The 11,542-nt window shown below is 37.4% G+C and overlaps 1 pseudogene; it reads left to right on the top strand.

Moving 5' to 3' along the window:
* Positions 1 to 7,499: 7,499 nt before the first annotated feature.
* Positions 7,500 to 10,966, top strand: LOC102873453 (annotated as a pseudogene).
* Positions 10,967 to 11,542: the final 576 nt, after the last annotated feature.

Below are 11,542 nucleotides of genomic sequence, written 5' to 3'. Positions count from 1 at the left end.
AGGGAGGATAGAAGGAGAATTGATGCCTTTGAGCTGTGGTGCTGGGGAAGAGTATTGAATGTAACATGGACTGCTAAAAAAACAAACAGGTTCATCTTGGAGAGGGTTAAACCGGGCAACTCCTTGGAAGCAAGGATTCTGAGGGTTCATCTGACATACTTTGGACATGCTGTAAGAGGAACCAGTCCTTGGAGAGTGACATCATGCTTGGGAATGTGGAGGGACAGGGCAGGAAAGGAATAACCTCTATGAGGTGGATTGATTCAGTGACTGGGGTAATTGGGATGGAGGTATTGGAGACAGTGCAATTGGCACAGTACAGATCAGGGTTTAGGGTTGTACATAGGGTCGCTATGCATCACAACGGCCTCGACGGCACATAACAACAACAACAATTTTAAATGCATCTTTATTGAGAATTTGGCAATACAATGATAATAGAGTGTAATGATATTCCTTTCTCTATGCACATTGCATATTAAGGAATTGAGAACGCCCAGAAATTTGGTCTACCAGTTTAAACTTTGAAACTACAGTGGGCTTCAAATATGGGTCCTTCAAACTTTAACTATGGAACAATGAATTCTAAAATATTCAGATTGGATAAGTTGGCCTCTTCAATGGTTGGTCCTGAATAGGCATGACAAGGTGGAAGAGCTCCACCACCAGGGAAGCAGCCTGACTCATGCCTCTTTGAGAAGTTTTTTGTTTGTTCAGTGCTCTTCTCCAACACCACAGCTTCTGTAATTCCTATTTATTGTCTAGCTCTCAGATGTATAGCAGAAGATCTGAAAGACCACGGCCTGAATCAGACACACTTTAGTCTTCAGACTGACATTACTGATCCTCAGTAACTTGGAGAGGTTCCCTAATTCCCACTGCAGTTTGACTCCTTATTTCCTGACTGCTGGTACTAAATGCATTAATTGTGGATTCAAGTAAAATGAAGTTGTTGGCAGTTTCAAACTCTTGGTCATCCAACTTGATGTTGTCCAGCGGTAAGAATCTTTCATTTTTTCACATTTTTTCATTTTTTCACAATCCATATTGAAGGTTGCATTTCTTGATCTTCTTCAACAAGTATGTCAGGTTTCCCCCTCTTTCAGCAAGCAATGTTGTGTCATCTGCACAACACAGGTTATTGATAAATCTCTCTAAGATCCTGATGTCACATTCCTCTCCATAGGGTCCAAATTCCTGTATTATTTGCTCAACGTAGACATAGGTGGGTGACTTTTAATCTGCGGCCCTTGGGCCTGTCTTCATTGTTTTTGTTCAGACATTCCTTGAGGTGGTATAGTCCTGGTGTACAAGTTGCCGCACAGTGGTAACTTGTGGTTGCTGTGAGGCTGAACACTGTGACACTGGTGTGTCAATTGTGCTAATGGCTGGTTACCCAATGTGAAAAGAGAGTGGGGTGGAGCTCCCCAATTAAAACAAGCTTAGAAGGAGGAGTGGCATCCACTTCTGTAATAGCTTGCTTCTGGAAACCCTATGAACCTACAGAGAGGATGAGAGACACCCAAGCGTTGAGGGCTCTCCTTCATAGGTTCGTTATGAGTTGTAGAGATGACTTGACTGCACTTTACAACAGCAGAGATAACTAGGCATGGAGAAAGAATACAACCCTGTTCCACTTCTTCTTAATTTTAATCCGTGCAGTGTTCCTTTAATCTGTTTGTACAATATCTCCTTGTTCAGGTACAGGTTTTGAATCAGCACAATTAAATGCTCTGGAACTCACATTCTTATCAGTGTCAGCCATAAATTGTTATTGTCAACAGAGTCAAATGTGTTTGCATAGTCAATAAGGCACAAATAAACATTCTTTCGTATTCTATATTTTCAGTGATAGTCCATCTGACATCAGAAATTATATTCCTGGTGCAATGGCCTCTTTTAAATCCTGCATAAACTTCCAACTGTCCTCTATGTATGTACCATCCTAGCCATTTCTGAACAATCTTTAGCAATATTTTGCTTGTGGTATTAAGGATATTGTTCAGTATTTTCCACTTTCTATTGGATCACCTTCCTATGGGATCAAATATGCATTTCCTGTAATCCGCTGGCCAGACAACTGTCCTCCAAATTTCTTGGTGTAAGTTGTGAATTGTAACAAATCAATTGGTCTCTCATCGATTCCTGGGGCCTTATTTTTCCAGTGCCTCCAATGTGGCTTCCACTTCCTCCTTCATTATCAGTGGCTCTTGCTTATAGTCATTGTTCTTATTGTTGTGTTGTTATGTGCTGTCAAATTGCTTCTGACTCATAGTGACACAGTGTACAAGAGCTCTAAACCCAGTGCTATTTTGAGCCAATCTCAATGAAACACTATCCTTAATACCCCAATTATTGTGTCAGTCGACCTCATCTAGGGGCTTCTTCTCATGCATTGTCCCTCCACGCTCCAAGCATGATGTCTTTCTCCAAGGACTGGTCCCTCCTAGTCACATACCTAAAGTGTGAGACAGAGTTTCAAAATCCTTGCCTCCAAAGAGAAGTGTGGTTTCACCATCTCCAGGGCAGATGTTTGTATCTTGGCAGTCCATGATATGTTCAATACTCTTTTCAAGCACCACAACTTAAACGGATCTATTTTTCTTCTATCAACCTTAATCATGCCCATCTCTCTGACACATAGCAAGTAATTCCTAAAACTATTGCTTGGATCAGGCACACCTTAGTCTCTAGACTGATATTGTTGTTCCTCAGTAGTCTGAAGAAATCCCTGACAGCATATTTTTCCAAAGCAATTCATCTTTTGATTTCCTGGCTACTTCCTAGTACCAAGAGAGCAAATGACTTTTCATGGTCAATGAAACACAGGTACACATTCCTCTAATACTCTGCTTTCAACTAAGATCCATCTCACATTGGTTATAATGTCCCTAGTGTCATGGCTTCTTCTAAACCCCCTTGCACATTTGGCAGTTTTTTTTGTCGATGTACTGTTTCAATTGGTTTTGGATAAAGTTCAGTAGCATCTTGTTTGTGTGTGATAATAGTGATGTTGGTTGATAATTTTAGTACTGTGTTGAATCATCATTTATTATTACTTCCAATCAGTTGGCCAAGTGATTGTCATCCAGATTTCTTGTCACGATCTAATGAGTGTGTCCAGGGCTGCATCTGTTAGGTGAAATATGTCAATTGGCATTTCATCAATTCCTGGGGTCTTTTGTCACCTTTTTCCACCCCAGAGCAGCTTGAACTTCCTTACCACCTCACAACTTCATCACCATTGTCTCTTGATCATATATTGTCTCATGAAATTCTTTTATGTCATCCAAATATTTTTCATATAGTCTTTCTGTGTACTCCTTCCATCTTCTTTTGATGCTTCCTGGATCATTCTACATTTTGGCCATAGCATCCTTAAGTATTGCAACTCAAGGCTTGAATTGTTCTTCAGTTCCTTCAGTTTAAGAAATGTGGAGTAGTTTCTTCCCCTTTCATTTTCTAACTCAAGTTCTTTGAATATTTCATTGTAATACTTTGCTTTGTCTTCCTGAGCTGCCCTCTGAAATCTACTCAGCTCTTTAATGTTTTGTTATCTTCAGTCTTCTTTGGCTTTTTGGTGCTCTAGTGCAATACTCAGAGTATCTTATCACATACATCTTGGTCTTCTTCCTCTCTTTTATAACAACCTTTTGCTTTTTTTGTAGATGATATTCTTGATATCCTTCCACCGTTCCTCTAGTTTTTAGTCATTATGTTGAAGGCCTCAAACCTGTTCCTGAGATGGTTTTTAAATTTAAATGGGATAGACTTAGGGTCAAATTTTGGGTCTTTTGGATTTGATTTGATTTGATTTAACTTCAATTTGAACTTGCACCTGAATAGTCAATGGTCTGTTCTACAATCAGTACCTGCCCTAGTTTTCACAGTTGATATTGACCTTCTCTGTGAATGATTTTCACAGATGTACTCAATCTGACTCCTGTATTGACCATTAGGTGAAGTCTTTGTGTATAACTGCCATTTGTGGTTTTTTGTGGGGTTTTTTTTGTGTTTTTTTTTTTTTATAAAACGTACTTGCAACGAATAAATCATTGATTGTACAGAATTCTATCATTCTATTTCCAGCCTTATTTCTGTCATTGAGTTCACATTTTCCAAATACTGATCTTTCCTCTTTGTTGCCAATTTCTGCATTCCAGTTTCCCATTATTATGAATGCATCTTGGTTTCACGTTCAATCTATTGAGCTTCTGCAACCAATTTTCTCCACATATGTAGTCAATCTAATATTATGCAGTCCATCAGGTGAGATTACTGGGTAAAATCATTGTTTGTGTCTATTATAAAAGGTATCGTCAATGAATGATCATTGAAAATACAAAATTTGATTATTTTATTTCCATCTTCATTTCCATCATGAAGCCTATATTCTAACTGCTATTCCTTCTTTATTGTTTCCCAGTTTTGCATTCCAGTCACCAGGTATCATTAATGCATCTTGACTGCATGTTCAATCAGTTTCAGATTGCAACATTTGTTAAAAATTCTTAATTTCTTCCCCTTTGCATCCAGATATAGAAGTGTATAGCTGAAAAATAGTTGTATAAATGGGTCTTCCTTGTATGGATATGGATAATATATTATCACTCACAATACTGTATTTCAGAGTAGTACTTGAAACTGACATTTTGACTTTTAATGCAACACTATTCTTCTTTTTTTATCATTCCCAGAGGAGTATGCCATATAATTTGTCTGATTCGAAGGGACCAAAGCTGTTTACATCTTATCTCTCTAATGCCTAGTATGTCAATGTTGTTGATTTTTTTCTTTTTGTACATATATTTTTATTTTATATTGTTTTGCATTGTTTCACATATTCCTTCATCCACATTTTATTTCATATGATCATTCCCATACAGTACATTTCCTTCCGACACATTGCATTTTATAAAACCAATCACCTTTTCTTTTTTAGGTTCCCATTGGGTCTTTGCTAACTCCCTCATCCTCTTCCTTGCCCCACCAAACTCTGGGACCACTTGATTGCCCACCCATACTTGCACATAAACACCCTTCCCTTTCCCTGAGCCCTTTGGACTTTATACACATCGTAGTAGTTATCTTTTTATTTTATAATGGTTGTCTTATGAAATATTTGTCTTTATGAGACTGAATTCAATCAGCGTAATGGTCTTTAGCCTCTTCCATATTATATTTTTTTAAACTGTTACTTCTGAGTGCTGCATAGTATTACATTACATGAATATACCATAATTTCTCAAACCATTAATTTCAATTTGTTTTGCTTTGGTGTTTTTAACATTTTGTTTTTTTAAGTATTTCAATGTTTTGCGTTCCATTTAATTTTTAATAATTTCTAGTTTTCCAATTTTCAACCTACATATGTTCCATGTTGTTGTTGTTATGTGCCGTCGAGTCGTTTCCGACTCATAGTGACCCTATGCACAACAGCCCTAAACCCTGCTCTATCCTGCGCCAACCGCACCGCCTCTGACACACCCATCCCTATTACCCCAGTCACTGAATCAATCCATCTCATAGAGGGTCTTCCCCTCCTGCGTTGTCCCTCAGCCCTCCCAAGCGTGATGTCCTCTCCAAGGACCCGTCCCTCCTGGCAACATGTCCAAAGTATGTCAGACGAAGCCCCAGAATCCTTGCCTCCAAGGAGTAGCTTGGTTTAATCCTCTCCAAGACAAATCCGTTTGTTTTCCTGGCAGTCCAGGGTACATTCAGTACCCTTCTCCAGCACCACAGCTCAAAAGCATCCACTCTCCTTCTGTCCTCCCTAGTCATTGTCCAACTCTCTGATGCATAACAAGTGATTGCAAATACCATGGCCTGTATCAGGCGCACCTTAGTCTCCAGAGAGACACTGTTGCTCCTGAGTACTTTAGAGAGGTCCCTAACAGCAGACTTTCCCATCGCGATACGCTTTTTTATTTTCTGACTCCTGGTGCCAAGACAATTCTGAAATTATGTCTGTCATTATTTTTCTTCATTTCAACTGGTTTCCATTCAAGGCTCTACCACTAAACTATTATAACTACCCACATTCCTCTAGAGTCCATGCATTTTCAAAGGCCTCTTATTATGAACAGTGGATAGACAGTCCTCTGTTTTGATCTAAGAGCTCAACTAAAATCTGTTCATCCTGGGTAATATCTGAGACATTTGATGCACCAGTAACATAGCTTTCAGTATCACAGCAAGCCATATGTTATCTCTGTACAACAAACTGACAGACAAGTGCTCTACCAATTAGAAAAATCTTCTCCCCAAATAAAACAAACTGCCAATTTAATTTGTAACTCTATTAGAAAATCAGCATTCACATCAGACCCAAGAGCAGCAAGGCCAAGGGCCAAACCAATTTTTAATCACAATGGCCTACCTACTGGCTCTCCTGGTTTAAACAATAAGCTTCTACCCCACAACTATCAATCAGCTTATACTTGATTGTTAATTAAATAAAAATTAAAAACAACAACAATTAACTTTCCAGAATCCATCTGTCTCAGACAGGAGTTCCAAACAGGTCAAATGACCTGTGACCATGCTTGGGAAAGCTTCCAAATTGAGGAGTTTTATCTAGTTGCCAACCTGAATTATAGCCTATTAACTTCTTTGATAAACTCTATAACCTTGCTAATGGTTTTATGATATCTGTGTGGTCACTGCAATGGATTTTGGACCAAGTAGAGCTTTGGTGACCTACTCTTAAGAACCTGCACTGCGATCCCGATTGTAGGCAATTTGAATCTGCCAGCTATTCTTTGGAAGGTTAAACAATCTCCTCCTAAAGGCTCAGTTTTGATTTGATTCCAACTAGATCACACTCAACAAGAACAACAACAGAGTAGTTATGGTTAGTATTGGAATTAGTAGAAAAAGGCACAGGAGCAGAGGAGACCATGTCTGACCTTAGAGGAGTTAGTTTTCTACTGTGGATTTTGTTGCTGAGAACAGTTTCCTTTGTGGAGTTAGCAAAAGTCAGACTCAGTCATCCTTATGCAACCCACACTCATTTTACATATAGATTCTGCACAAGTATAAGTCAACACTCTTGGTACCAGCAGCCAGGAAATCAAGAGATGAATTGCATTTGGGAAGTCAGCTGTCAGGGACCTCTCAAGAGTACTAAAGAGCAACAATGTCAGGCTGGAGACTAATGTGTACCTGATCCGGACTATAGTCTCCACAATTGTGTGCTACGCATTGGAGAGTTGGACAGTGACTACAGATTATAGAAAAGAATTGATACCTTTGAGCTGTGGTGCTGGAGAAGAGGGTTGAATATACCATGGATTGGTAAAAGAACAAACAAGTTTATCCTGGAGAGGGTGAAGCTGTGCTGCTCCTTGGAGTCAAGGATTCTGAAGCTTCATCTGACATACCTTGGGCATGTTTCAAGAAGGGGCCAGTGCTTGGAGAGGGACATCATGTTTGGGGGAGTGGAGGTACCATGCAGGAGAAGAAGACCCTAGATGAAATGGATCAATCCTGTTATTGGGATGGTGAGAGTAAGTGTGTAAGAGACAGTGAGGTTGGCACAGGATAGAGCAGGGTTTAGAGCTCTTGTGTATAGGGTCGCTATGAGTTGCGAGTGACTTAACTGCACATAAGACAACAACCTTATTGATAATTTCTGATGATCTACACATACTGCTATCTTTGAATAGTCATTGAAACACAGGGAAACATTCATTATTCTCTATATCCAGTCAAGACTCATCTATTATCAGCAATTTCTTCTTCTTTTAATTCTGGCTTGACTTTCTGGCAGTACCCTAAGTGCAACTGCAGTATTTTTTAAATTATATTCCACAAAATTTTCTTGCATTTTATGTTACTGACATTTTTATGTAATTTTTGCTTTCTATTATATCACCTTGGAATGGACACAGACGATGTAATTAACCTATTTGAATAACATAAAATATTTAAAATGTCTGTTAAACACTTCTTAATTACTGTAATAAATTCATGTGCCTGACTTAAATAAAGTAACCATAAGGCAGTAAAACCTCTCTTCTGTAAGTTCTGAATTGTTCATAAAAATAAAAAAAATATTATGGTAATAAAATTACATTAAAATATAAGTTAAAATTAAAATTATCAATTAAACAGTTGCTTCTGAGGCTTAATAACAAGTTAATAATGAAGGTTATAGTGAGAATTTAAGGAATGCCAGTGAATTAAAGAGATATTGAAAATTTGCCATTTTAAATTTATTTAGGAATTATAGATTTATTTCAATTTTAATTTAATGAAACGATGGCCAGAGTTGTTTTTTATTTTGTTTTTTTCTTCCTTGTATATGCAGGGATATCTAAAGTACATACCTATTATTTTAATCTGAAAACATAAAGGAAGCAGATGATGAAAATTGAAAATTTTATTATTTTTATGATATTTGTTCCTTTAACCTAATAGTTCCAGCAATATATGTTTAATGCTTTTTTAAATAAAGTGTTTCTACTCATGACGTGATATCTTTGCAACATATTTTCACAATACATATTTTCCCCAATATTTTTATCAAGTATTTATGACTTTTATCATTCTCCAACTAATGATAAATATCCTATTTCCAATTCTAATTATGCTAGATTTTCTGATACATGATCCTACTTTTAGCAGACATACATAGCTGGTTATTCAATATGTATTTCCCATGATGTTGTTGTTACATGCTGTCAAGTCACCTGCAACTCATAGCAACACCATATACAACAGCTCTGAACCTTGCTCTATCCTGAGCCAACCATACTGTTTCTGACACATCTACCACAATTACTCCAGTCACTGTGTCAATCCATCTTATGGAGGGTCTTCTCCTCCTGCACTGTCCCTCCACTCAACCAAGCATAATGTCCCTCTCCAAGAACTGGTCCCTACTCCCAAAATGCCCAAAGTATCTCAGACTTTGGAATTTTTGCCTCAAAAGAGCAGCCTGTTTCACTCTTTCCAGGACAAACCTGTTTGTTCTCTTAGCAGTCCACGGTATAATCAATATTTTTCTCCACTACCACAGATCAAAAGTATCAATTCTTCTTCTTTCATCCCTAGTCATTATCAAGTTTTCTGATGCATAGCACTTAATTGTGAAGGTCATGGCCTGGATCAAACATCTTTGACCAACTTTGTTGATGTTCAGTACTCTAGAGATGTCCCTGACAGCAGTCTTTCCCGATGCAACTTGTCTTTTGATTTCCTGGCTGCTGGTACCAAAAGTGTTGATTATGGAGCCAAGCAAACTAAAGTTATTAACAATCTCAATCTCTTCACTGTCCATCATAATGCTGCTAATTGGCCCAGTGGTAATCTATATCTTCTTTATTTTATAAATTCTGAGTTCATTCAAGTTTTCAAGCACTCAAATAAAGGATCATGACCCTGAGGCTTTCTTATATTTAATGATAGTACAGAAATGGCAACCCCTAGCTGGTTTTGCTAAAAAAAAAACAAAAAAAAAAACCCCAAAAAACAAAAAACAAAACATTAAAAGGCAAACTGCCATTTATGTTTTTATCCATTTTTCTTTTTCTGTCTGAAATTTTTTCATATAAGTTCAAATACAATCAGACATGTTGAGAAAATTATGAATATTGGCCACACAGAAAGCAGTAGAGCCAAGTGTTACAACAAATCAGGTGCCTGTTAGACATTGTAGAGACACTTCAGAACTCTGCACTTACTATTTGAGAGCAATACTAATTCTCCCCTTATTTAGATGATTTGTTTTGACTCAATTCTTGTTTTCATCAAGTCAGACCACCTGAGAGATGATCCTCTATTTGGTTTCAGAAGCTGTAAATTACACAAGAGGAAATTTCACATTTTTCTTCCATGGTACTACTGGCAGATTCGAACTGTCAGGAGAGTATGATCTTTGGAATGAATATTGCAGCCCCGTACGAACTATGCTAGGCAACACAATGCCTAATTTATGTGAAAATACAATAAACACATCATTTAATATCTTATTTTTAGTAACAATACAAATTATGTTAACTCTACATATATAGCACAGTTCTTCTGTCCAAATGAATAGTCTTCTAATTGTTTTGCTCTTTCAAATACTTAATTTGTTTTTCTGTTGTATTCCATCTTTAAAGTAAAACTGTGGTCTTTCCAGATACGGGCTGCAGGCTGTTGGCTCCATCTCTGAGACCTAAAAGTTGAGTTTCTTTGTGCCCTTTAGACTGTACTTAGGGGCTTGGCTGCCCCACCATGCCACAAAATGAGTACACGGAAAGCACTGTGGATACCATTTGCATTACCATGAGAAAAAGTGAAAGAAAAAGTTGAGAGTGTTCATGAACATTCAATGAAGGCAAAGATGACTGGTCTGAAAGCAGAGCTCTACCATAAGCAGCGTCATGCTGAGAAAATATAAATAAAAGACTATCAAGTGAAACACCAAACAAAAGAATGATGAGAAGACTGCAAGGTGCAATACCTGCCTATCTGTTGGACTTACAGTAGCAGTCCCGAGTTACGACTTCCCAACATGATGAAACAAAAATGAAAAGAAAAAGCAGGAAAATGTAAAGTCACTCTACCCAAAGTTCATGCTCAGGGAGAAACTATTGAATGTTATTTAATAGGAAAGAGAAAAAATAAAGTGTGGAAGAGAATGGTTAGTCAAGTCTGCTTTGTTGGAGATGGTTTTACATGAAAACCACCTAAATATGAAATATTTCATCAGATCAATGGGCTTATTTTTCAAGAAGACACATATAAAACGTCCTAAACTTAAAGCCATATTTTGCCTGTCAATATTAGTGTAAAGAAGGATCCTTCATCCTCACTATACAGAAATTGGAGTATAATTACCAATGGTACCATCTTTGAAGTGACTGGGAATGAGTTTAGTCTTGTGACACAAAAAGGCAAAGTTATTTGGGGGAAATAAGCTCAGGCTTCTGACAATCCTAAAAATGATGGTTGCATAAATGCTGTCTTAATGCTCTAATAACACTTTCATACAAGTCAATTATTTCGACTACAAACCAGTCAGAAAACTGACATTACCATGTGCTTCTGAGTGCTACCAAACACCCTTCCTTACATGTCCTGCAGCTGTCAAAAGAACTATTTATTATGCTATAAAAACATTAAATGGTCTAGTTTTACAAATTGGTCCTTATTTTTACATCTTCAGAGTTTAAATGTTAAGATTGCACAATGAAAACAGAAATGAACTTTATCCCTGTGTGAACAAGTAGCTACCCCAAGGCAAATTTGTCATTAAGACAAATAATCACTGTTAGTTTAAAATTTCTTTTTAACATCTTTTTATCCAGTTGCCTTTGACTCATGGTGACCCATTTCTGTCAGACTAGAATAATAGACCATAAAGTTTTCAATGGCTTATTTTTCAAAAGTAGATTACCAGCTCTTTCTAACTGAGCACTTCTAGATGGACTCAAACTTTCAATCTTTAATCAGCAGATACGTGTTTAACCATTTACACTACCCATGGATGCCATGTAAAAGGTTCTCTTATCTTTTATAGAAAAGATCTATATTGATACTGTATTTTCAACCC

This window comes from Elephantulus edwardii, unplaced genomic scaffold, assembly GCF_000299155.1.
Source record: "Elephantulus edwardii isolate Elephantulus edwardi_28Jun2011 unplaced genomic scaffold, EleEdw1.0 scaffold00023, whole genome shotgun sequence".
Taxonomy (NCBI): Eukaryota; Metazoa; Chordata; class Mammalia; order Macroscelidea; family Macroscelididae; genus Elephantulus; species Elephantulus edwardii.
This window is presented reverse-complemented; position numbering and strand designations above follow the sequence as displayed.